The sequence below is a fragment of the Papaver somniferum genome, chromosome 2 (assembly GCF_003573695.1).
Source record: "Papaver somniferum cultivar HN1 chromosome 2, ASM357369v1, whole genome shotgun sequence".
NCBI lineage: Eukaryota > Viridiplantae > Streptophyta > Magnoliopsida > Ranunculales > Papaveraceae > Papaver > Papaver somniferum.
The window spans coordinates 203,747,380-203,774,333 of NC_039359.1; the positions used below are offsets into that span (position 1 = coordinate 203,747,380).

Consider the following 26,954-nt stretch of genomic DNA (forward strand, 5'->3'; position numbering starts at 1 on the left):
AAAAAGGGTTGAGAAATGATGAAATAAGTTGATAGAGGGGTAGGGTAGTGATGGGTTTACGTATGGAAGAGATTTGAGGGCTCGTGTGGAGTTGGTGGTGGTGGCAGCGAGTTTGTGGAGCAGGTGGAAGGGGAAGGCTCTGCTATGGAGAAGTAGAAAGGGGGAGAAGAAGGAGAACCCGATGGAAATTTGTTAGGGTCTTGTTTGGGTGTGGGTATTAGGTATTTGGGTATTAAGGTGTGAGGCAGGGATAAAGATTTTGATGTTTCGCGAAGCTGAGCCGTGGGATGATAACTTCTGAAACGAATCTAACGGAGAGATGGAGACAGATTATGAGCGACCGTTGGATTCAAAAATACAACGAAACTAACGGCTCAAGATGGAGTTAGGTGTTGTACTGTTGGTCAGGTGCATCAAAATCTGATAAATGATGACGCAGCGACCGTTGGATGATGGAATGGATCCAATCTTACGGTTAAGAAGGAAAACGGGTTTGGGTATTGAATTTTGGGTTTAGGATATGGGTTTGGGTTTAGGAATTGGATTTGGGCTTAGGTAATCTTGAGCCCACTTCTTCTTTAAGAACAATTTCTTCCTTTTTAAGCCCATTTTCATCCTTGAGTCTTCCATACCGCGTTCTGCACTTCTTTTCTGCTAGAGTTTCCTCCGGCTTTTTTTCGTGTCTTTGCTCTTTTCGCTCCGCAACTCATCTAGTCTTTATTTATTACCTAAAAATGCAAAATTAATTAATAAAAATATTTATTCTTAAAAACAATGAAAATACAGAATATGGGATAAAATGTAGAATTAATGCACAAAGGATGAGTTAAATGCCAAGAAAAATATATAGAAATATGCACTTTTTAGCACTCATCAGTAACGCCTGGAATTGATGTTTCCATAATGAAGGAAACGTTTCACCATTACTTCTTGTATTTACTAACCGTCTCACTCTTATGACACTTTCTTGTAACGGGCGTAGTATACGCCGCACGCTGTAAACCTCCAGACCAATACCCTCATGAGCATCCCCCAGTTTGTGACATGTTTTGATGTCTCGAGTGTTTTGTGTAGCATGTTGATATTGTTTGGCAAGTTGAGCTTGGGAGGCTTGTCGGCTCGGTGGTGACCTTCGACGGTCGAGATTTTGCATATTGAGAGGAAGGTTAGCCGTTGATTGTGGTTACCTTTCGTTGGTATCCAGTGACATGGCCACAGTGCTGGCATGGCTTGCATATGCTCTTGGCATGGCTAATTAGGATTTGGTGCAGTGACCAAAGAATTGGCATAGCAAAGTGTGTGTCGTGGCCAAAGAGTTGGCAGTGTAGCCAAGAGATTGACACAAGTCGTTTGGTAGCAAGCTTGTACGGCTGAGATTTGCATCTCAGAAGGAGGGGTGGTCGTTGATTGTTGCAACCCTCTGTTTGGAGGCCAGCGGCATGGAGGCATGTCCAGCACGGCTCGTGCATGCTCTTGGCGCGGTCCAAATTAGGGTTCGGCACAAATCGTGGAACTTTGTCATCGCAGCCAAGAGGTTGCCACAAATCGTTTGGTTTGGTGGCAAGCTTGTACGGCTGATATTTGCGTCTCAGGAGGAAGGATAGTCGTTGATTGTTACAACCTTCCATTTGGAAGCCAGCGGCATGAGGACGTGGCCGGCACAGCTTTGGCATATTCTAGGCACAGACAAAATTAGGGTTTTAGCAAAACCGTGATGTTTGGCCTTGGGCCGGTAGTTTCCATGCGTTAGGTGGCGAACATGGACGGCTGAGATCCGCATATCAGATGGAAGGGTGGCCGTTGATTGTTGCAACCCTTCGTTTTGGCAGCCAGCGGCATGAAGTAATGTCTTTGGCACGGTTTAGGCGTGTGTAGATGGGGCAAAACGAGTTGCTGGTTTTTACGGAATTGAGGAGACGACCGTACGGAGGAAACTCCTTGAACCGAGCAAACTGTCAAACCTCACACAGATGCACTGCGAGAAGGGAGTGCTTTGAATTCGAGAGATCAATCTGTAGTACTCCGGCCTAAACCAAGACAATGGCTGTTCCAGAGTAAATTCGGTCACAAGAGAGGATGGGTCTATCTGTAGGAGGAAAGCTGAGAAATGTGTGAGTTTAGTGGTGATCGAAGATTATAGGTCTGTTGTGTATTCTTAAAATAAGATAAGTTCTGAATGATTGAATTTTCTCAGACGTTGAGCTGTTAATCTCGTGTTGTTGCTTGACGTAAGATTGTCCCTCTTTTTCAATCATGATTCATAGACTTGTTTATATCGCTAGAATTGTAAACACCATGATCCCATGAAGTGTGACAGTTGATGGGATCAAAGAGTGGAGAAATGGAAATCGTGTGTTAAAACCAGTTGCTCAATGTGCGGAGACTTGGTCGATTTTCCATCCACTACTTTGTTAACTCCTTCAACTGATTGCACGACTTGCTCACATTCTCATCGTGTGTATGAACACACGTGCCGTAGACTGCCAGACCAAAACCCTAGTTAATATCCCCCAATGTGACACGATTGATGTCTCGTGATTGTGGAGTCTGCAAGGCAGACGTGTATTTAGTTATTTAGTTGCTGACTTCATGGGACGATGAGTCCATGTATTGCTGAATTGAACATGATTTTCAAATGTTCTGAAATTCATGAATTGAACATGTCTGTTAAGACATAGGTATAATTCTCAAGTAAACGTTGATAGTTAAGGTGAGCAAATATTGCTCATTCGATGAACTGTTGAATATTGAGAATCAAACCAATATTCCTTGGTTTGAGCAAATATTGCTCATCTGAGCAAATGTTGCTCGTTTGATGAATAATTGGTAGCGTAACCAGATAAATTATTAAATTAAGATATCGGAAACTGGACCGAGTACCATAAGATCAACGTAAAATTATTAGCGTTTGAATCTGGGATTATGAACCTTGGAATTGAAACCTTAATTTGATCAATTTATGGTCTATACCATGGAATGAAGGAGGGACCGGCTATATGGATGGTGGATCGACCATGTAGCGCCCAGATGCTCCAGTGAGCAAAATACCAAAGTCTCTTGAAGACGTTGATGAAAGGATGATTAAATGCCGGTTTAATCATTTATTAAAATAATGCTCGTCTGAGCCTTAGATGATAAAACCTAATTAATTATGACGGGATGAGGGACCGACCAAGGGGTCATGAAACCAGACCTGGGTGGTCACGGGATCGAATGACGATCGTTTTATGAAGTTCCAAAATTATTTGGAAGAGTTTGAACCTAATATGAACAAATTAGGTCAAATGATGAAAATATGTGGGACAGGCCTTTTGCAAGCCAATGAGCCAACCTTGGTCGGTTAAGGTAATATGCTCACGTCATCAAAGTGTTCGTGTCTCAGTCCTGGGAGTTTTGCTATTTTCTGATGTGCATTTGAGCAATCATTTGGGAAAATATGAAGAAATCAGGGGGTTTTGCTGAAAACTAAGGAAACTTCATGAGATGAAGGAAAAATAATAATAAAATGAAGGAATCATGAAGTGTGGGACCGGCCATGGTCAAGGCATGACCGGCCGGCCAATGAGCCTGGTCCCATAGCATTTTTCCTAATTTTATTATATTTTTCATGATTTTATGAAAATATGATGAAATCAAGGAGTTTATTGAAATAAAGGAATTATCCTTGAAGTGAAGAAGTTTCCATGAGATGAAGGAAACAAATAATATAATAACTATAAAATAAGGGCGTGTGGGATCGGCTTGGGCATGGTCGGCCGGCTAAGGCCCGGTCCAGTGACTTTTACCTAATTTTATGTATTATTTCCAAGATTTGAAAGAATTTTCATAATTTGAAGGAAATACCATGAAATCAAGGAATTTCATGGGATCAAGGAAACATAAAAATAATAATAATAAAATAAGGGTCTGTGGGACCGACTAGGGCATGACCGTCCAGCTAGGGCCCTGTCCCACGAGTTTATTTTTTCATAGTTTGAAGGAAATACCATGAGATTAAGGAGTTTTCATGAGATTAGGGAAATAATAATAAAATAATGAGGAATCATGAGGTGTGGGACCGTCCATGACTAAGGCATAGCCGGCCGACTAGTAGACATGGTTCCACAACACCTTTCTCAATTTTATATTATTTCTTTTGATGCGAAGGAAACACCATGGAACTGAGGAGTTTCCTTAAAACGAAGGATATTTGTTCAAATGAAGGGATTTTCATGAGATCAAGGAAAATAATAAAAAATATGATAAAATATAAAATTTGGCGTGGGACTGGTCACGGCACGACCGGCCGGCCGGTGGGCCCAGTCCCCCAGCGCCTTGGTTAATATTTTATTATTTATTATTTTCTTTCCTATTTTGCATAGGTTCATTGTCCCGTCGTGTTTTGAGAGGTCGTTCGTGCATTCAGGTGCTCGTTAGTGCATTATTGTTGAGTACACTTGCATCATTGGGGTTGGGGCTTACTCGAAGGTAGCTCAGATGCCCGTACGCTGAATATTTATTACTAACCCATGGAGCTCTGTCGAGAAAACCATGAATTGAAGTAACGAAATATTATGAAATACATTGAATATTTTTTCAAGAATTTAGTGAATGAATCTAATGATTTAGGAATAATTAATTGATGTCTCTATACTAGTACGATCATCTAGGAGTATTAATTATTCAGGAGTTGAGTGATATGATCTTGTTGAAGCGTCATATTTCTTCTATACAGTCAGGGAAAAATTGTTACATTTTGAAGACGTTATTGCTCTACACTAGCACGCAAGTTGTCTAGGAGCCGTCTAATCTTGCGATTCTATATGGAAGTGATCACTGAAGTTGCTCGGTATTCATCAGATATGCCCGTTGCCTCAGCTGAGAGACTACATATCTACATATACTCTGAGAGACAGTATTCTCAGTCAGAGATTCTCGTGGCATGAGTTTTCACGCTTTCGATAAGAGACATGAGCCTCAATACTCGTCTGATTGCTAGATCAAGAGAATATATAATTACAGGTTTACGATTTTATCCCTTTTCGAAAATCCACCATCTACAGCGTGGCCAAACCTGGATTTTGGCATAGTTTAGGCGCGGCCAAAAACTAGGGTTTTGGCATAGTTTGGGCGCGGCCAAAATTAGGGCTTGGCGTTGGGCCAAAGGTTGTCGCGCGTTAGCTGGCGACTTTAGACGGCTAAGATTTGCATCTCAGATGGAAAGGTGGTCGTTGATTGTCGCAACCCTTAGTTTGGCAGCCAGCGGCATGTGGTAGGGCCGACATGGCTTTAGCACAGTGGTGCGTCTGGCATGGTTAGCATGCCTTGGCGCGGAGATATGGATGGCATGCCATGTCATTGGAACATGTGGCATGCCTTGGCGCGGAGGTGTGGCTGGCGCGGCATGCCATTGGCACATGTGGTGCGGCCGGCATGGTTGGCACGTCTTGGCGCGGAGATGTGGCTAGCACGGCATGCCATTGGCACATGTGGCATGGTTGGAATGCCTTGGCGCGGAGGTGTGGCTGGCACGGCTGTGGTGCGGATGGCATGGTTGGCATACCTTGGCGCGGAGATGTGGCTGGCACGGCATGCCATTGGCACATGTGGTGCGGCTGGCATGGTTGGCATGCCTCGGCGCGGATATGTTGCTGGCACGGCATGTCATTGGCACATGTGGCATGGTTGGCATGCCTTGGGGTGGAGGTGTGGCTGGAACGAAGAGGAGTACAAGCACAACGATCATCATGGTCAAGGCGGATGCGATCAGACTTCGGCAAAGGTATCCTAGCAGAATAAGGAATAATAGTCAAACCAGTCTTATCGATCTCCTCCAACAGACGAAGGCTATTACCCTCCCTGATTTTCTTGGCAGTAACATGGATACGACGAGGACCAACACTCCAAGGAAGAAGGTTACTCTTCTAAATAGCATCGGCGTACGTAGCATTGAAGTGGGCGGGGGTATAATCCTCTCGCTTAGATCTCCCCTCAGCAAAGGGATCATAAGACTCCAGAGTTATTTCCCCCTTTGCTATGGTACCAACTCTCATGAAGGGCACACCAGAAATTACAAGTATATTGCGTAACTCCTCTAACCTGAGTCTTGTTTGTCGGGTCGTCCCTCGTAGACAAAACGTCATAGTAGAAGGGAAATCTCGAACTTATGAAGACGAAAATACTTGGTAATCTCAGCAATAGATAGATGAGCAAAGCTATACTTGTCACGCATTTGAAGCCTCTGAAGCTCATAGTGAGGAGGAGGAGGTGGAAGATCTTCAACAGCAATTTATTCAACCTCAGGGTCCGCAACCTCCTCGGGGACCGTAGCCGCCTCAGTCCCTGGTAGAACCTCTGGGTCCTCAGGGGGAGGGGATGGTGTAGCATCAGGATGATCCATTCGCGGAGGAGGGTCAGTCGACGAGGATATCCTAGGGCCCTTACGCGTAGGCTTCTTCGGATAATTCCTAACACCAACATGAGAAACATCCTAATCAACAATTGCGGACGAAAAATCACAGTCCATTACAAAAACAGATCAGGGGCAAAAATCGACATACTTTGGGCATGGTTTTTATTAAACCAACCAAAAGGAAGAGTTTAAACTCATCACGGGGCAAAATCAAGGGTCATTCATCACATGATCGGAGTTGCAGACAAAGAACAATCATGGCAAGATCATCATCAAAATGCAAAATTGTATGAAACCAAAGCCCTCGTATAACGAGAATGGGAAAAAAAGAATTATAATTCTCACATGCAAGCACCACAACAACATCCATCAATCGAAAGAGGAGATGCAGAACTAAGCATAAAGAAGTATGAAAGCAACAACAACGAGTAAGAACCACTTACTTGCGCAATCAGACGTTGATCAGAACTTCGAAGGAGCAAAAGAAAAAATGGAGCAGTTAGCAGCGGGAGAAAAAATCTCTGAGAAAGGGATGGAGAGTGACAGTTCGAGGAAGGGAAAAGGAGTTAATGAAAATTCCTTCTCTTTATTCCCATCTTATAGGTGGCTGGAGAATCCAAAATTTTGGATGTCCCGAAATTCAAGGGGAAGTTATTGCATGAAAGGAGATGTAGGGACCACTCAATCGGTACGTGCAAAAATGGCGGCGTAACGGAATTTTTCTACCAATTCTACCAAGCGGTAGAATATGTTTGATAGAATATGAAAGAAAAGGGGAAAACTGGGAATATCAATATTCTGCGGAGCACGTGTCACGATCTTAGTGGACGCATACAAACTTAACTGTGTAGCCTTCACTGTACAGAGAAGCCTGAGTAACAAAGGATACCTTCGCAGATATACTTTATCCCGTCCCAAGGAAGGATGCCTCGACGGTTGAGATAATAAGAGTAAAAGCCTAGTCTACAAGGAGGCATCTGGCGAAGGGACAGAGTTAGATGACGCATCTAATCAGCATTAAAAGCACAAATCTCTTATTTACACGCATAATCAAAGCACGTGAAGAGAGAAGGCATGGCAGAACCCGATTGGCAGAATCTGGCGGTGAACGAAGGTACGACCTGTACTAAGGTTGGGAAGTTCCCTAAGGAACGTGAGTCAGCTAAGGTGGCATAGTGCGACTGGAGAAATCATGCGATGAACGAAGGTACCATTGGTACGAAAGGTATATCAGCGAGTGATGGACCCAGAAGCAGCAAAGATATACCTGGAGCAGATCGGGCTATAAATACCAAGCCTCACCAACAAACTAGGGGCATTCAATATCTAGGAGAGAAGATCTAGTCTTAAGCTTATACCTCTTTAATGTTTAGAACTTAAGTATCCTTGAACTTGAGTTCTCTCTATTACTTTGGGAAGCATTTAAGATCTTTGTAACCATCATACTCAATACAAAACAATCACTCATTACCCCGTGGACGTAGACGAAAGTCGAACCACGTAATCTCTCGTGTCTCATGATAACTTAGAAGCTTTTACATTATATTTGTGTTCTTCGTTATTATTGCGATCCTGAATACCATTTATTACTAAGCATCATCAGTTCAACAGAGGAATCAATACTACTTAGTATATTATCCTCTGAGCTGTATACATTACGTAGACTACGGGAAAACGAGTAGTCACAGACGAGCCACAACTGCACCAGAGCTTAAAGGAAACCCCGACAGTAGCTACTTCTCCACTGCGATGCGGACTAAAGATGTCTTCAACTGAACCTCTGTCAATAGAGAGAGGGATGGAGAATTTCAAGAGTCGAAAAACCTACGTGAGCGATGATTGGTTCATTAAGAACAGATAGAATACAAAATGACTATGCTCCACAATCTGGAGTTTCACCATGAACTCCGAAAACCAAAATCCACAAGGCTAAGTTCTCACTTCTCTTCATTACACTTTTCTTTTATATTCTATCACAAAATTTCAGTTGAGCTCGACAGAAATTCATCCGGGCTTATTTAATTTTTGCACATGTTTAAAAATCTTTCTATGCCATACCCCCTGCAGTTAATATTGACATAGGTAGCTATCAAGAATTTCTCAGGACTAAGTGCGTCACTCAAGGATGAGCGATTCAACCCCCAACTACCACGTGTTAGGTGACTGCCAACATATCTCAACAACATCATTCGAGTATATCGACGCTGGCCATCCTTAATTTGCGACTACGTTAGAACTGTACTGTAGATGGTGAAATTTGGATAAGGGGAAAAAGTGTCATTTCAACCCTATAGGCAGAATTCAACTCTCACGAAAGAGATTAAGCCATAGTCCCTCAAGGAATCCTTAGCCACGATTTCTAGTATATGTCCCCGCGAGACACTGTTGGTCGTGATTTCGTGGTTCCTAGCGCACATCCTCGACGAGATAATGCTGGTCACGTAGGTTCTGTAGAGCGTAAAACGTCCCCGACAGACTTATGAACCAGAATAACCACAAATCTAGCATGTCTTCGCGAAACGGAGCTGATTGTGATGCCATGATTCCTAGTATACATCCTTGACGAGGTGATACTGGTCATGTAGGCTCTGTAATTTCACCATGAACTCTGAAAACCAGAATCCACAAGGCTAAGTTCTCACTTCTCTTCATTACACTTTTCTTTTATATTCAATCACAAAATTTCAGTTGAGCTCGACAGAAATTCATCCGGGATTATTTAATATTTACACATGTTTAAAAATCTTTCTATGCCATACCCCCTGCAGTTAATATTGACATAGGTAGCTATCAAGAATTTCTCAAGACTAAGTGTGTCACTCAAGGATGAGCGCTTCAACCCCCAACTACCACGTGTCAGGTGACTGCCAACATATCTCAACAACATCATTCGAGTATATCGACACTGGCCATCCTTAATTTGCGACTACGTTAGAACTGTATTGTAGATGGTGAAATTTGGATAAGGGGAAAAAGTGTCATTTCAACCCTATAGGCAGAATTCAACTCTCACGAAAGAGATTAAGCCATTGTCCCTCAAGGAATCCTTAGCCACGATTTCTAGTATACGTCCCCGCGAGACACTGTTGGTCGTGATTTCGTGGTTCCTAACGCACATCCTCGACGAGATAATGCTGGTCACGTAGGTTCTGTAGAGCGTAAAACGTCCCCGGCAGACTTATGAACCAGAACAACCACAAATCTAGCATGTCTTCGCGAAATGTAGCTGATTGTGATGCCATGATTCCTAGTATACATCCTTGACGAGATGATACTGGTCATGTAGGCTCTGTAGATGCGTAAATACGTCCCCGACGGACTTATGACTCAGAATGGATATTTGCATATCTCTTGTAAGCATGACTCACCCTATTTGAGATCAAGGACTGATTCTAAGTACATCGTCGTGATATACACTGGTCATGTCTGCTCTAGGCTCTGACTTGACTTATTGAGGTTTCTGGATAACTCATAGGCCATCCCCGTGAGATACGCTGGTTATTCTGCCTTCGGGCCCTTTCGACAGACTCCTAGAAAATCCTTTCAGTATACACTGGTCTTGTTGGCCCATCATATGGACACACAGTTGATTCCTAACACATCTCTGCAAGATACGCTGGTCAAAGACAAGTGATCCAAAGTATCGCAGAGGCATTAATCGGGCCTACAAATCCTTTTTCTCTCTCAAGACGAGTCCCAGATGACCATAGAGAGATTCAGATCCGTTAAGAAAATCTTCGGAGAGATTTTGATCCGTTTGCAAAATCTCGGAGAGATTCAAATCTCTCTGCAAAATCACGGAGAGATTTTGATCCGTCTGCAAAATCTCTGAGAGATTAAAATCTCTCTGCACAATCAAGGAGAGATTTTGATCCGTCCGCAAAATCTCGTAGAGATTCAAATATATCTGCAAAATCTCTGAGAGATTCAAATCTCTTCGCAAAATCTCGGAGAGATTCCCATGATAGGCACACGCTTTACCTAGTGCTCAATCCTATTTCTCAGCCTCTCAAATACATTCACGGCTAGTAAATTGAGCCTGAACTATACATGGCTATCCAAAACGTGGATAAGCTCTCTTGAGCTCCGCGTGCTCAACAAAGGGACCCACAAACAATAATACGGTCTTCACATGACATATGTGATCGGCCATGGAGAGAGGGAGATCAGCCTCAACTCCTCTCACACTCTCCACCGATTCCTAAGGAATTTCATGCCTTTTCACGTGACTCATCATAGTCATTATCACAAATCTGAGAATATTTCTCAATCTTGGCCAACACGGCTAAAGAGAATACTTCTCTCTCAACACATCATCACAAAGGCTGACTCAACTTCACACAAATGGAAGGATATCAATTAGGGTTTTGGTCTGGCGGTCTACGGCGCGTGTGAGAAATACCCGACTTATTTCTCACCGCAGAAGAGAATAAAGGCGGTGGAATAATGAGATAAACTCAACCTAGTTTATCCATATTCCTGAAGAGACTAGAGAATTGTTCCGATCGGCACGGAAAGAAATCCTTATTTTCATCGACTTGAGATTGGAGAATTCAGCTATAAATAAGTCATCTATTTCCAAGCTACAATGAACTTTCTCATAACCTCTCAGAGCAATTATTCTTCAAACCCTAGAATTCTCTGATCATTCTGTTTGTCTTCTTTCCTCCCTAAGACCATCCTTAAACCTCTTCCTTGTGACTGAAGCAGCCTTTGAACGACCATTGTGCGTGGTTTAGGCGAAGACTATTCGTGCTCAATCTCCCGTAACTCACTTTCTGAAACCCTGGAATCCCACTTCTAACCTCTCTCATATTTTAGGCATCTACATTTTGGCGACCACAGTGGGAGGTTGTTCATTTAGTTACAGATATCAATCATGGTCTCTTAGGAAAGAAGACGACTCCACCAATCCAAACATAAAATTGTTCAATTGATTCAGTTTCTGTAAATCCATTACAAGTTTAGCCGAAAGAGTTATCACTACCATCACTTTCTCTCTCTTTCGAGTTTGACCTTAGTGAATAGGTTAGTGCGTCTTGAATCACGTGGATCTCTTCCTGCATAACAAAGCTCCCTAGTAACCTATTTTCATAAAAATCTACTGTCAATCCTTGAAAACGTTGGATATGGACCAAGGACAACTCCCGACATACAGCTACAACATAGATACCGTCACTGAAGTAAAACAAGAGAAGCATCTGAGACCATAGATTACTCATTCAGGCGCATACTAGCAGTTCCCTCGGTCAAAGTCTCTTATGTCGAGAAAATCCAATTGACAGGTTATTCCATGAGTCAGACTCAGACGCGATGAGCAAAGGGCAAGATATGATGATCACATACAATTTCTTCATGTCAAAAAAACGACTCCTCCACGTGAAGAATTACCTAACATATTCCCAGGGAACTCTTTCATCAATAAAACAAACAAAAATCGACTGCGCAATTTGACCTGAGTATATCTATTACCCTAATTGTACCAGAAGGAATATACTATTCTCAAGTTCGGTTGTGCATCCTCCCAAAAGAAGAGTAAATCTCAATGGGTAATTTTACTACAGAAGTTCACATGAATTCCTGTCAAGACACCTTGTAGAGGCGGAACAACAACTTCATCTTGTCTTCAAAGACACATGTGGCATTATCTCGACATGACTCTCCAAAGACGTCTCTAGCCCACAGATTATCGCTTACCCGCCTTGAAGACTCAATCTCGTACGTTATAAGGGTCTTACTTCATTTTCCAAACGTCCTGAGTCAATGGGAATCCCTAGTCTTATAAGAAACTGGGGACTGACAAAGAACCATGCATCATACATCTATGTGATTAACAAGAGGTGACCCAAACATCCAGTTTTCATATAACAGATTTAGAAACATCAACGCAAGAGTCTCTAAAGATAGGGACACATCAAAACCATTCAACTCCTCAAACCCACAGTACAACATGTTATTACTTGGGACTGTGAAAATAGAGATCGTCCTTTAAAATCGTGAAGGGGACTTATCTCGAGAAATCTCGCATCTCTCTCTCCAGTCTCGTCGAATTCTTCTCCGACAACATCTGTACTCAGCAATTGCAACCATGTCCTGAATCCTGACTGAATATAAGATGTTTTAGGGTTTTATACGCGTGCACCAGAACTATATCAAGTAGAAGAAGCATTCAAATTATCCCTCCATAATAAACGCATGCAGGAGCAAACTAGGGTTCACAATCGGTTTGAAGAGGAGTCTATAGTTTCCACTCTACTCAGACAAGACTCATACTTTAGTCCCATAACTCGATGACCTATGACAAATGGGTAGAGAATTCGACAACATGCCCTTGACGAAAAGTATTCGTCTGCATCTCTCCTACCTCGTGTTAAAAGGGCATGATGTTTCAAAATACAATCCGAGAGATATCATTAAAACACTGGAATATATTGTTGCTGACAACCCTATATTTCTGAGTTCGAATTCACGTGGACTTACCACCGAAATAAAAATAATCTCTAGATTCTAATTTTCTCTAATAGATGAAACGCAAGTCTGTTCTGTTTGATAGTTGGGGTCAACCACTGAAAACGAATGTCAAATGAAGTATCTACAACCTCTGGAGTGAAGATCGTGCAATGGGGAACTCCTACTACGAATTTAACTTAAGTTTTTCACCTAATCACACAGCCAACGGAGCAATCTAGGGTTTGCATCAAGTTCAAACTCATGAAGGTCCCCTTTCTTTACCAGATGCATACGGAAAAGTTCCACGGAGGGAAAATATCAACCCCGAAGAAAATCATCCAGCAGAAGCCCCTAAATAAAATCTCTTGCTCCACGTTTAGATGCTTTACTTTGGCCTCTGCATCTCGATACACATGCTCGATCTTCATTTACCATACGCTTTTCCAGATTAAGAACCTCTCTTAAAACGAGGACCTGAACTCAACTCACTCCAACAGACTCTGACAGAGTTGAGTCATTCTAGCAGCCGCATTACATTGAAGCGAAGATTCTCAGCAAGTCTCCCAGAAAGAAGACCAGGAGGGGTTATGTTAAAAAATTATATCCTTGCTTTACTGAGAACCGATCACAAGTCATTAACTGGAGGGACGAATGACATAATTTATCTCCTTCATCGTAGAAACATGGTCGTACCTTTTCCGTAAAGCCTTATACAACTCTGCAGATCTAGCATCAACACCGAGTTCCTCTATGAGTATGTCATCTGAGTTTAGGATTGCTTTAGTACCAACGAAAACAAGACCAACAATATGATATTCCGTGACATTCAGCGGCAGTGCTTCATCTCTTCGAGTTTCTTCAATGTGAGAAGTACTAATAACTGGGGACTGATAGACGCCTGAGTCATCATTGAAGGAAGAACTTTCTTTTTTATTCTCAACAGGCATATCTTGAGGTATTCCCATATCTTAAGTATACAAAAGTGGAAGTAAAATGAATTTCACGGAATATGAAGATTTGAATACATATATACGAAGCAAATTAAGGTTTCTTTTTAACATATATATATATCAAGCCTCACAAGCAAAAAACGAAATATATCCCCACACTTAGAGATACTACCCTTATTTTAATCCTAAGAAAGCTAATCCATGTCCCCAAGGATACTCATAGGTTTTATTCATACCCATATTCCTCAAAGAGCCACAGAAAATACGTTTTGTATAACAAAGGGTAAAACGTATAAGAACGCCACAGACACTTTTTGTCTCAAGGGGATCAAATTCACGACCTATGAAAGTATAAGAAAGGTTAATTAGGTACTATCACTCCAAGGGGTAGTTTTATAAGAGTCTCAATGCATCAAGGGTTCAAACGCAACAAAGACTCCTTTGGAAAGGAGATATCCGCACATTCCAGCGCGAAGACTCGAAAACTGATGAAAATGCATAAGTAATTTCAGGGTGCTTCCTGAGGAAAATATGTTCCCATATGTATTCTATAAAACATATCAAAAGAGCGCCTCAAACGGACAAATGAGATGTGGTCCTAACACCGAAGTAAGTGCAATCTGAAAAACTCCTGAAATTTTATACGGGATTTTGAAGTCAAAAGTATACACTGATTTGATTGGACAAACGAACTCGGAATCAAGTCAGAATTTTTTCATTAGAAATCCCATTCTCTTTTCTTTAAAATTTGGGTCCGGGGACTGAAATCATAGTCCGTATGAAGAGTTTACAACCATTCTCCCTAAGTGCCTCAAATCTGAAGTTTTTTTAAGAACACCTAAACAAAGTGAATCCTTGACAAATACGACCACTTCTATTCATTCAATGGTCGTAGGAATACGAACATATGATCAAGGATGGACAAATATCAAGACTTAAAGAAGATGACTCTATGGAGAACGAAGGATGGGTATCTACATCAACAAACTCAAGATGATAAGTACTTTTGTAAACTTCTATGTCATCAATTTGAAAATTAATATCGTTTTTAAAGACAAACAAAGCTATCATCTAAGCAAGAGGAATATGTTCAAAACATTCATGCCAAAATTATAATTCATTGGTCAATAATTAAATTCAAAATTTAAGTATACTAAAACGGTTTCCTGCAAAACCAGTTATACTTCGAAATAGAATTCTGCTCAAACAAGGAATTTCAGTGCAAGTAGAATTCATGGGAGGAGGTGGACCGATTTCTATACATCACCACATATAAAAATATTTCTATTTTAAATTTTATTTCAAAAATGAAGCCTTGAAGCAAAAGGAAAAGGAATTAAAACAAAAAGAGAAAATTAAGAGGAATTTGGATCAAATAAGGAAACTGAGGGTTTTCCTTTCTTCTAAAATCCCTCCAAACCGTGGCCAAGGTCTTCCCATGCGTAAGAAATCTCTCCCACTCCAGTGGTACTTCACTTATTCTCTCGTAATTTTTCAGAGGGATCAAAGTCGAAGAGAATTAGGGTTTTGAGGAAAATAGCCCTAATTTGGCTCAAATAAGGAAACCAAGGTCTTTTCTTCTTCTAAAATTTCCCCAAGCCGTGGCCAAGCCCTTTTCATGCGTGAATATTCTCTCCTAGGCCAGTAGGACGTGATTTATTCTCTTGGAATTTTTTCATAGGGATCAAAGTCGAAGAGAATTAGGGTTTTGGCGAAAATAGCCCTAATTTCAAGAATTTGGTGAAAAGGGGATTTATTCTAAAAGAGAAAAGACCGAGTCTCTCCCATTCTATTGAAAGGTCCTATACACTTCTATAAATCCCTTTTATCTTATTACATTTCAACAAAAACGAGCTCATAAGAGATTTGACCAAAATACCCTTATTTCGCAATTTTGAGTATTTTCAAGGAAGAAGGCCCCGATACATCCAGAGACCAACCAAGCTCTCATCTACTCATTACAAAAGCCTCATACATGTGAATATTGAGTTATATAAATGCTCTAGGAAGAAAGAGATTGAAATGGAATCCAGAAAAGTGGAATCTCAGAGAAAATAAAGGAAATTTAGCTCAAAAGGGAAGTTTGAGTTCATAATTTTCAAAACCAAGACCAGACATGCGCCTCTATCCCTCTATCAAGCCTTGAACATGCCTAAGGAATCTCACGAAGTCTTTCATGTTAGAAAAAAATCAGGCTCATATTGGTTTTTGACGAAAATACCTTTGGTTTCAAAGATAAACATTTTCTCTCGGAAAAGGATTGTTTGATTAGTATAAGGGATTGAACAAGTTATCATCATGAAAGTTGCTAACCCCTCAAGATATATGCATGCATTCCAAGCCTAGTCAAGCCTCTCTAGAGTGTCTGAAGGAGTCAGATGCGAACAAAAGAGAAATTAGGGTTTAGGTACAGTACAAGCCTGAATTCAGTATTTACATGGGATAGGGACTCCGTAACTTCAAAAGTAAGTGCCTATATTTTCTCACGGATCTTCACCAGTATCAAGGTCATCAATGAAGCCGTTTAAAAACTCTATCTTCCCCACATATTCGCTTGTACAAACTCGAAAGCTCAAGGATGCACAAAGAGAGAAAAATAAGGTTTTGGCCAAGTAAACCCTAATTAAAAAATTCCATTCATTCGAGACGGAAATTTAGTCTCATCAAGACTTCATTATCATGTAATTAACGTACAACACATATTCCCAAGGAATTCCAAGGTCCAGAATCGATTCCAAGATCAGGATCATAACAATTGAAGGCTAAAAAAACATCAATTCGAGGATTCTGAAAGTCTTAAGGAACGAATGAATTGTAATTGCGTACGAATGATTTGTTACCATAGATATACTCATCATAGAACAATCAAGGTTCTACTATGAGTAGGGGACTTAATGTAGATGGTGAAATTTGGATAAGGGGAAAAAGTGTCATTTCAACCCTATAGGCAAAATTCAACTCTCGCGAAAGAGATTAAGCCCTTGGACCTCAAGGCATCCTTAGCAACGATTTATAGTATACGTCCCCGCGAGACACTGCTGGTCTTGATGCCGTGATTTCTAGCGCACATCCTCGACGAGATAATGCTGGTCATGTAGGTTCTGTAGAACGTCCCCGACAGACTTATGAGCCAGAACATCCACAATTTCAGCATGTCTTCGCGAGAGGTGATGCCATGATTCCTAGTATACATCCTCGACGAGATGCTTCTGGTCATGTAGGCTCTATAGATGCGTAAATACGTCCCCTACGGACTTATGACCCAGAGTGGAGATTTGCATATCTCCTGTAACCATGACTCACCCTATTTGATATCAAGGACTGATTCATGTACATCGTCACGAGATATACTGGTCATGTCTGCTCTAAGCTCTGACTCGACTTATTGAGGTTTCCAAATAAGTCCTAGGACATCCCCGCGATATACGCTGGTTATTCTGCCTCCGGGCCCTTTCGACAGACTCCTAGAACATCCTTTCAGGATAAACTGGTCTTGTTGGCCCATCATATAGACACAAAGTTGATTCCTAACACATCTCTGCAAGAAATACGCTGGTCAAAGAAAAGTGAGCCAGAGTCTCGCAGAGGCATTAATTGGGCCTACAAAGCCTTTTTCTCTCTCAGGACGAGTCTCTGCTGACCATAGAGAGATTCAAATCCGTTTGCAAAATCTCAGAGAGATTCAAATCTCTCTGCAAAAATCTTAGAGATATTCAAATCTCTTTGCAAAATCAAGGAGAGATTTTGATCCGTACGCAAAATCTCAGAGAGATTGAAATCTCTCTGCAAATTCTCGGAGAGATTCAAATCTCTTCGCAAAATCTCCGAGAGATTCACATGATAGGCACACGCCTTACCTAGTGATCAAGCATATTTCTCATCCTCTCAAATACACTCACGGCTAGTAAATTGATCCTGAACTATACATGGCTATCCAAAACGTGGATAAGCTCTCTTGAGATCCACATGATCAACAAAGGGAACCACAAACAATAATACGGTATTCACATGACATATGTGATCGTTCATGGAGAGATGGAGATCATCCTCAGCTCATCACACTCTCCACGCGATTCCTAAGGAATTCCATGCCTTTTCACGTGACTCATCCTAGTCATTTTCAAAAATCAGAGAATATCTCTTTATCTTGGCCAACTCGGCTGAAGAGAATATTTCTCTCTCAACACATCATCACAAAGGCTGACTCAACTTCACACAAATGTGGGGATATCAATTAGGGTTTTGGTCTGGCGGTCTACGACACGTGTGAGAAATATCCGGCTTATTTCTCACCGCATAAGAGAATAAAGGCGGTGGAATAATGAGATAAACTCAAACCTAGTTTATCCCTATTCCTAAAGAGACGGGAGAATTGTTCCGCACATCACGTAAAGCAATCCTTATGTTCACCGAATTGAGATTAGAGAATTCAGCTATAAATAGGTCATCTATTTTCCAAGCTACAATGAACTTTCTCATAACCTCTCAGAGCAATTCTTCTTCAAACCTCTCTGATCATTCTCTTTGTCTGCTTCCCTCCCTAAGACAGCCCTAAACCTCTTCCTTGTAACTGAAGTATCCTTTGAACGGCCACTGTGCGTGGTTTAGGCGCAGATTGTTCGTGCTCAATCTCCCTAACTCACTTTCAGAAACCCTATAATCCCACTTCTAACTTCTCTCAGATTTTAGGTAACTACAGTAGAACCCCTATTATTTAATCCGCGATAAATTAATAATAACGATAAATTAATAAATTTTGTCGGTCCCGAGTCGGGGCCAACGTGCTAAATTTACAAAATAATAACTTTTTTTAGCTTTCTATAGGTCCCTTCGAATATATAAATTAATAACTCTTCAATTTATATAAATTTGGTTTTACATTTATGCTAATTTGCTAAAGAATGATTCAATTGTGACTTGGTTTTTCTTAAAATTGATGTCACGTTGAATTTCATCTTGGATTTTTCTTAACATTAGAAGAGTTTTTGGTGATGTCATTTCCTGATGCAAATAAAACCTATTCAATATCTTTGTAGCTTTGGTAGCTTCTTTACAAGGGGATCCTTTATCTCCAATTACTGTTTGTTCTCATGGAAGAAGTATTGAGTAGGAATTTAACCAAACTGGTAGAACTGAAGAAGTTGCAACCAATGGTTATCAGGAAAGGAGTGTATCCAACTCATCCTTTTTTTGCAGATGATGTTTTCATCTTCAGTAATGGCTCAAAAAAAAGTTTAGAAGATCTGATCACTCTGCTCAAGAATTATCAGGACAGTTCTGGTCAGATAATCAACAAACAGAAAAGTAAATGTTTTGTGGATGGTTGTACTCCATCAAGAAGAAGCCAAATTTCAAATTTAATGCAAATGGAGCTTACAACATTCCCTGACAAATACTTGGTTGTCATTTTGAAGCCAGGGAAAGTTAAATCTGATACTGTGTGGCCAATGGTGGAAATGATACAAGGTTATTTAGCAGCTTGGAAGGGTAAAATGCTTTCATTTCATGATAGATTGGTGCTCATAAAATCTGTTCTCTGCAGTGTTCCTATTTATAATATGGCAGTCTACAAATGGACAAGACTTTTTTGTAGCGCCCCCAAACCTAGCAGCTGACTAATCCAAGAGATTAACTAATTAAAGAGACACTAAGAATCTAAGTCATTTACTTAAACATTCAATTAAGAAATTTGCTACAAAACTTAACCCAAAAATTATCCCCACTCTGAAAAATATATACAAGAACTCCTCTCAAATTATACATATTCAATAGTGAGTTGATTTACAAATGGAATACAAACACAGAATATACATAGCGGTAGCTAACTTACTAACGTAAATAATTCTTCGAAACTTTCATCGTCACGCGTACATCCTGATATGTCTCCGAAACTGAAAGTGGGAATGGGTGAGCACATCATCCCTAAAAGGGGTGCCCAATGGAAATAACAACTAGCTTTCAAGTAATCATTAATATGATTCGAAGACAATGCAGGTTTTATCGAAAGTCGTTAATACACGGAAAGACAGTAAAACACAAATTAGAAACTTCTACAAAAACATCCATAAATAACAGTAAACATTCATGTATGATAGGTGTGTTGCCGCACATAAGGGAAGAGTAATATTGATGCCAATTCCACATCGAATAGGTAATACTGCGGTGTATCGCCCTATCCATAGAATATTGAATATATAAAGGAAGAATAATATTGCCGTGTATCGCCCTAGCCGTGTAATGTTGCGGTGTATCGCCCTAGCCATAGAATACTGATATTGTGTCGGCACACATCTCATACCACACAAAGCACACAAATATATGCATGAATTTCACAACACCAAGATTGATTTGTAAAACAATAATGAATACAAGAGAGTTCGTTATCAATTCCCACCTCTTTTGATGACAAGCCTCGCCTACCTCGAGATCCATGATCCACTGGTTCATCCTTGAATCGATCGTTGTTAATATAGACTAGTTGTTAATCACACAAGAAGTCTAAGAAACTAGCTAAAATGGCTCATACAAGAATCATACAAGTCTAACTAATGGTTCTAAGTCCATTTATGACTTTACATCCTTTCATTCTTTATCTTTAGCAAAACTAAGATTTACTAATTGTATTAGGTTGATTCTATAGTCCATTAGCTAAGCCAAATGAATATCTACAACTTTGTAGAAGAATTCAAAGTCTAATTCAGATAGGGCTGAGCAGAAAAACCGTAACCGCGGATTTCATCCGTATCCGTCCGCAAAATTGCGGGTGAAAACCAATCCGCAAGAGTTATGGACCGGACACGGGTGCATTCTCAAATCCGCACGCGGTGCGGTTACGGTTGCGGTTGGGATTTGATAACCGCGGATTACCCGCACCGTAGGACAATTAGGGAATTTAGTAAAGTATTTAGGATAATATGGGAAGTTTGCAGACAGAATAGACCTCATCGTCTTTCTAATTTCTTCTTTTTCTTCTTCTTCATTCTTCTTCTTCTTCTCATTTCTTTCCTTCTATTTTTCTTCTTCTTTTTCTATGTGTCGAATTCAATCAGAGGATTGAGTTAAGTGGAAGAGTGATTCATAGACTACTTGATAACGTGATGAATTAAAGAAGTAGGTGTCGTCTCTAGGTGTTAATCCGAGTTCTGGAAGAAGATAATCGGTAAGATGAATTAGGGTTTCATAATCGGTTTTGGATTTTGATTGAGATGAATTTAATTTGATTAAGGATTTGACGGGTTTGCTTTCGTTTAGGGTAGAGATGATTGCATGCAGTTTAAATATTGGTATCTTTAAGAAATTGAAGTCCACAGAGAAATTGGGTTTTCTGAATTTAGAGGTCGAGTAGAATTAATGTTGTTTGTGAGTTTCTGGTAGTTTTTTAAGGAAGTGGTGTTTATTAATTTAGTGATATGAAGATGTTCTGAAGATGAATTGAAGAATCAAAGAGTTAAGGTTTCCGTTCTTCCCTAAATTAAGAACTAGGGTTTCATAAGAAGTTCAAAGAAGAATTCGAATATGGAATTGATGTCATAGAATGATGGTTAGGGATGGGTTTAGCCTGAATTAGAGTTTGAAGTTGAAGAATAGCTTGAAATTGTAGTTGAGGATTGATTCTGTTTTAATGATTATTCAAATGCTTACCATCATCATCACCAATCATATTCTCAGATATACAATGCTCCTCCTATCCAACCACCATGAGTTTCCTCAGAAGCAGCAGCAGCAGTGGCTAGCCAAATTGCTTATTATCCTCCTTACACTCAACCACTTGATAACCCATCAACATCTTCTGATTCTCCAGGTTTGAACCCTGCTGCTGCCGCTGCTGTTGAGGCGTTATCAAAATTGACACACTTTGCTGGTAATATGGATGCAGCTGAGAGAGCAATGGCTGCTGGAGTGCAAGGAAGACATTGGAATCCTAACAATGAACTAGGAGTTGGAGGAAGAGGAGGAGGAATGTACAGTCAAATGCCAATGCCGCTTCAGCTTGCTCCCTATCCGGTTCATTTTAGGGTATGTGGTTTTGTAACCGTTACTAGTTTTCTTTGCAGATGAATGTTAAGATCATTTATTGCCTGTATTTAATCAAACTACGCATATTTCTGAAATTGGATTGTTCTGTTGTGGTTTAATCAGTCTTAGGCTTGCTGATACCTCTTGATACATAGCATTTTCCCCCTTCCAGTTGGCATCTAGTTACGGATTTCGCATGCCTAGTGACTTATGCTGCTTAGATGGCTGATAGGGAAACTTTTGGAGGATTCGCTTGGCTAGTGACTTATGCTGCTTAGCTGCTTAGATGATTTTTGTGATTAAATCCGCGGTTAATCCGCAACCGGCCCGCAAAATCCGTTGATCCGCAGAGGACAAATCCGCGGATGATTGGGCCGGTCACGGTTCAATTTTCCAAATCCGCAACTTTGACGGTTTGGTTGCGGGTGACCCCTAATCCGCATCCGTCCGTTGCTCACCCCTAAATTCAGACCATAAGGGTCTAATACATCAAACTAGTAAAACTAGTCATAAGCCCAACTCTACTCAACAAGCCCATTACACAAATCCTGGCCAACTGGGTCAGTTAACGGTCAAAGGTCAACTATCAGTCAACATCTAGGTCCAGGTCAAAGTCCAGTCGAGGTCAAAGGGTTAACTCAATCAACGAGTCAAACAAGAATCAGTGAGTCAACAGATCCGACTCAGTCAGATTAACTGAGTCAGCTAAGCAAAGCTGAATCAGACTGAATAATCTCAGCCAGAAAGGCCAAGGGTTCTTCTCACACAGCTGTCACTCTAACTTTATAACTCTTAACTCAAGTTCAACTTCAATCTACTCAAAACAACTTCATCTGATCATTACAGATACTAATCATACAAATACAATTGTATAAATTCAATACAACTTCATAATTCATTCTCAAATACAAATTCAGCTTACCTTTAAGTAGCAGAAGCAAGCTTCCATTGAAGAGATTCAATTCAACATAAACTAATTCAGATTCCTCTTCTTATCTACACTTCAACAACCTTCTTATTAGATAAACAACATCACTACCAAACTCATTAACCGCAACTCACATATAACTTATCCATTTTATACTCATCCCTGTGATTCCCATAACTCAACCACAATAACTCAGCTAATTCAAAACACAGATAACACACACATTCTCTGCAACATCTCATTCTGTGAGATCAATTCATCCTCCTCCATTGACATACATACTCACATCCAATACCCATCATCAGATGCAGCCACTTGCAATCCACATATCAAAACTAACACAATCATCACCACCATTCCAGTTCTCATCTTTCACTCCACCAAATAGTATCATCACCATTTACTGTTCTGCAAGGTCACTACTTCACACCAACACACTAAAACCAGAGATTCAACCCTAACTTCATAAATTCTCACATCAACATCACCATGTCCATCTTAACCATTTAAGCACCACCAGTTCAACAAGATACAACTGTAATTCCATTTCATATCCAACATCTCCAGCTCTTCACTGTCTTAATCACCAGTCCAGTGTAATGATTCCTCCTTCAGTTTCATACACATAAATCTGTCTCAAAACTTAGATCAATTAACAAACTCATAACTCAGTAATGAAAGTATATAAACATTAGTACATTGCTAAGTTACCAAGAAGAATAATCACCTCAAAACAACTTGTCTCAATCAATTTGAAACCAACCCCTTCTTTCTTCTGATTCCAACAAATCAATACAACCCCATCTCCTTTCTAAACCATCTATTCAATTCTCAAAACCCTAGTTCTTAATTTGGGGAAGAACAGAACATAAACTCTAATTTCTCCAATTCTTCACGAATAGCTCATATCAACCAATTAACTCCATCCCATTCCTCAATCATCTAAACCCAGTCCTCAATTCATCTATCAATCCCATGCAAGCCTAAAATCGAACCCAAAACCCTAATCCTCTATTTCTTGAAGAACAGAAACCATGTCTCTTCGATTCTTCACTGAACCAACTTCAATACTTCAAATCAATCAAAAACCTATCTTTAATCCGTCACTTAAACCCTCGATTTCATCTTCCAGTTCTTCATATGAATCTCCACTCGAACCCTAGCTTCAACTACAACAGTGTCAACCCCATCTTCTCCTCGGATCAAACGATCACAACATCAACAATACATCCTTCATCATCAGAATAGTTTCATCAATCAAGAACTCTCAAACATGCTATGAAATTCATCACTCGAACTCGCAGAAGAAGAGGAACATGAGAAGAACGAAAGAGAAGAAGAAAAAGAAGAACGAAGGATAAAGAAGAAGAAAAGATAAAGAGAGCGAGTTTATCCTCTCGGTTTGGTATCGACACTACCACACCAAATTCCACGACACTCGTTGAAGATAAGGGAAGCCATACACATAAGCTACGAAGTTATTATTTTGCCCTTCATACTTAACCGTTGATATCTTCTTCGTCCGGTATCCGATTGACACGTTCGAGTAGTCCATTCTACACAACTTCCTGAGATCTATCCAACGGTACTAGTTTCATATCTAGATCGTTGTTAGATTAATTTATATTTATTAACGTTCGTGTTAAATTAATCGAGTTACTATCGGCTAATACGTCTCTTGACTAGTCTAATATCGTTGACGAGCTTGAGGGTCCTTACATATGTAATCAAAGTCTGTGAAAAAATCATAAGAAACTTCTTATGGACTGGTGACAGTGAAGTTAGAAAGCATGATACTCTTGGCTGGAGCAAAGTGTGTGCACCATTCAATGAAGGAGGACTGGGTATTAGGAGTTTGGAGGTAATTAATGAAGCCTTATTAATGAAAATGATGTGGAAATTTATAAATTCAAGTGATGAATGCTCAATGTTTTTTTCTGCTAAGTATAAGGATAAACATGGTCAATGGAATACTCAATGGAAACTATCCACAGTTTGGCCAGGATTGAAGTGGGCTTGGAAGGATTGAAATCAAATGTGAGATGGAATGTAGGTAATGGTGAAAAAATATCATTGTGGTTTGATACTTGGGTAGGTGATAAACCTTTAATTGATACTGTTAGTTGCACTGACAGAATAAAAGACAAGTTGCATATGTCTGCGAGTGATATAATGGAAAATGGAGAATGGAGTATTCCATGTGATTTGCAAGATTTCATCCCAGATTCATTACCAACAATAAGTGGAGAGCAAGACAAACTCATATGTAGTGGAGATATGAAAGGATCTTTTACTACATTATCAGCAGTTGAGAAAATTAGAAACAAGCAACCAAGAATAAATTGGCCTGATCAAATTTGGAAAAAATTTATGCATCCAAGCATTGCTAGTAATGTATGGAAAATTCAACAAGGGGTGTACACTGATGATGAGAAATTAAACAAAAAATGTTATTCTCTTGCTTCTAAATGTTGTATCTTCCAGCAGCATCAAGACAGTATGGAGCATCTGCTGTGGACCTGCAGTTTCAGCAAGCATATATGGAAATGGTTAGTCACTATTTTCCAATTCCAAATACTTACTTCCTTCTCAGACATTCTCAATTTTGCAAAACATAAAAGCTTTATTGTCAAACAATCTTGGATAACAGCAGCATATGCAACTATGAGAGAACTATGGTTCCAAAAAAATAAATTTATTCATGAAAATATACCTCCAAATTTGGAGTGCTTCAAAAGAACAATCATGAGCCTAGTGTTCTATGGTGGTTACAGAATGACAGGTACAAGAAGGGGGCAAATTTATGATTCTGAAATACTTCAATTCTTTAACCTTGGTCGGAGAAATATGAAGTTCAACAGAATACAAGAATGTCAGTGGTTCAATCCAAATGAAGGCTATGTTTTATTTTGTTCTGCTGGAATGGCTGTTGGTAATCCAGGTATGGCTGGTTTTGGTATTCTAGCTAGACTTCATGATAGTCAGGTGATTGGCACTGTCTCAGGTGGGACTGGTATTGCTACTACTTACATAGCTGATGCACTAGTTGTTGTGTGGGCTATAGAATGGGCAGTTAATTTACAATGCAGCAAGATACTCATCAGATCTCACTCTCTTACAGTAATAGAAGATGTAAAAAAAGGTGTGATGCCTCGATGCTTACAATCAAGATGGATGAAATCCAAGAAGGAGATTACTGAAATTATCTATGAACAATGTTATAAAGAAGTGAACTTTTCTGCAATTGAGCTAACTAAACAGGGTGCTAGATTACCTCAGGGGTCTGTGGTAGTTAATAGAGGGAATCCTTCATCTCTATCTCAAATAGAATTACCAGGTAGAAAGTATTATAGATTCTGTTAGCCATAACAGGTCTCCTTAAGTGTAATTTTAGCTCTTTTTGGTTTCTTTTTGTTCTTCAAATTTTGTAATTTCTAAATTTGTTTAAAAGCAATAAAATTGTGATTTATCAAAAAAAAAGTGGTAGCTTCTTTACGGGAAGGTGGCTCTGTAACTACACTTTCATCTTCGATTTCCACATCATCACTTTCATAATTTCCCATGACACTCTCAATTATTTCTTTGTCAGTTAACAAATCTGAGATGATATCCTTTTGAGGGATGTTTTAAAGAAATTCAGCATCCATTCTACTGTGATAATTCAATCCATTGATTGAATTTTGCGATTCTCTAGTTCCTTTATTATCTAACGCTTCACTTCAATTCTTTGATATAGTGTAATATATTGAACAAATCTTATAATGACGAAAACAATTTGCAATGTAATAAGGTGTATTGGTTCATTTTGTTCATTATTTCTTTTAAGAATTAAACAATTGATAAACTAATATTTTCAAACCAATTATTTTTGGGAAATCAAATCAAACACAACTTTTGGTTGGTAGCCTAGCAACAAGTTGGGCTCCAACTCCTCTTTGAATAGCAATGCCTAATCTATGAAAAATAAAACTACCAAAACCACTACTAGCGTCATTACTAACTAAACAATTCTTCAGACGCTTGAAAAAGCATAAAGTATTATCACCAAGCTCCCCCAGAGTAGAGAATACTAAAACACCCAGACCATAACCCAAGGAATGCATCTGTCCATATATTTAGTGTGCTTTCTAGAAACTACGTTACAAATTGCCTTTCCAGGGACAAAGGAGCGAACACCGTCACCAGTGAAGGGAGAGACAACGGTAACATCCATGCAAAC

The 26,954-nt window shown here is 39.9% G+C and overlaps 1 long non-coding RNA gene across 1 annotated transcript; it reads right to left on the reverse strand.

Moving 5' to 3' along the window:
• Positions 1 to 22,604: 22,604 nt before the first annotated feature.
• Positions 22,605 to 24,188, reverse strand: LOC113350282. The gene is made up of 2 exons (XR_003360706.1): positions 23,463 to 24,188; positions 22,605 to 23,366 (listed from the first exon to the last, which is right to left on the reverse strand). It is a non-coding gene; the product is annotated as an uncharacterized LOC113350282 (long non-coding RNA).
• Positions 24,189 to 26,954: the final 2,766 nt, after the last annotated feature.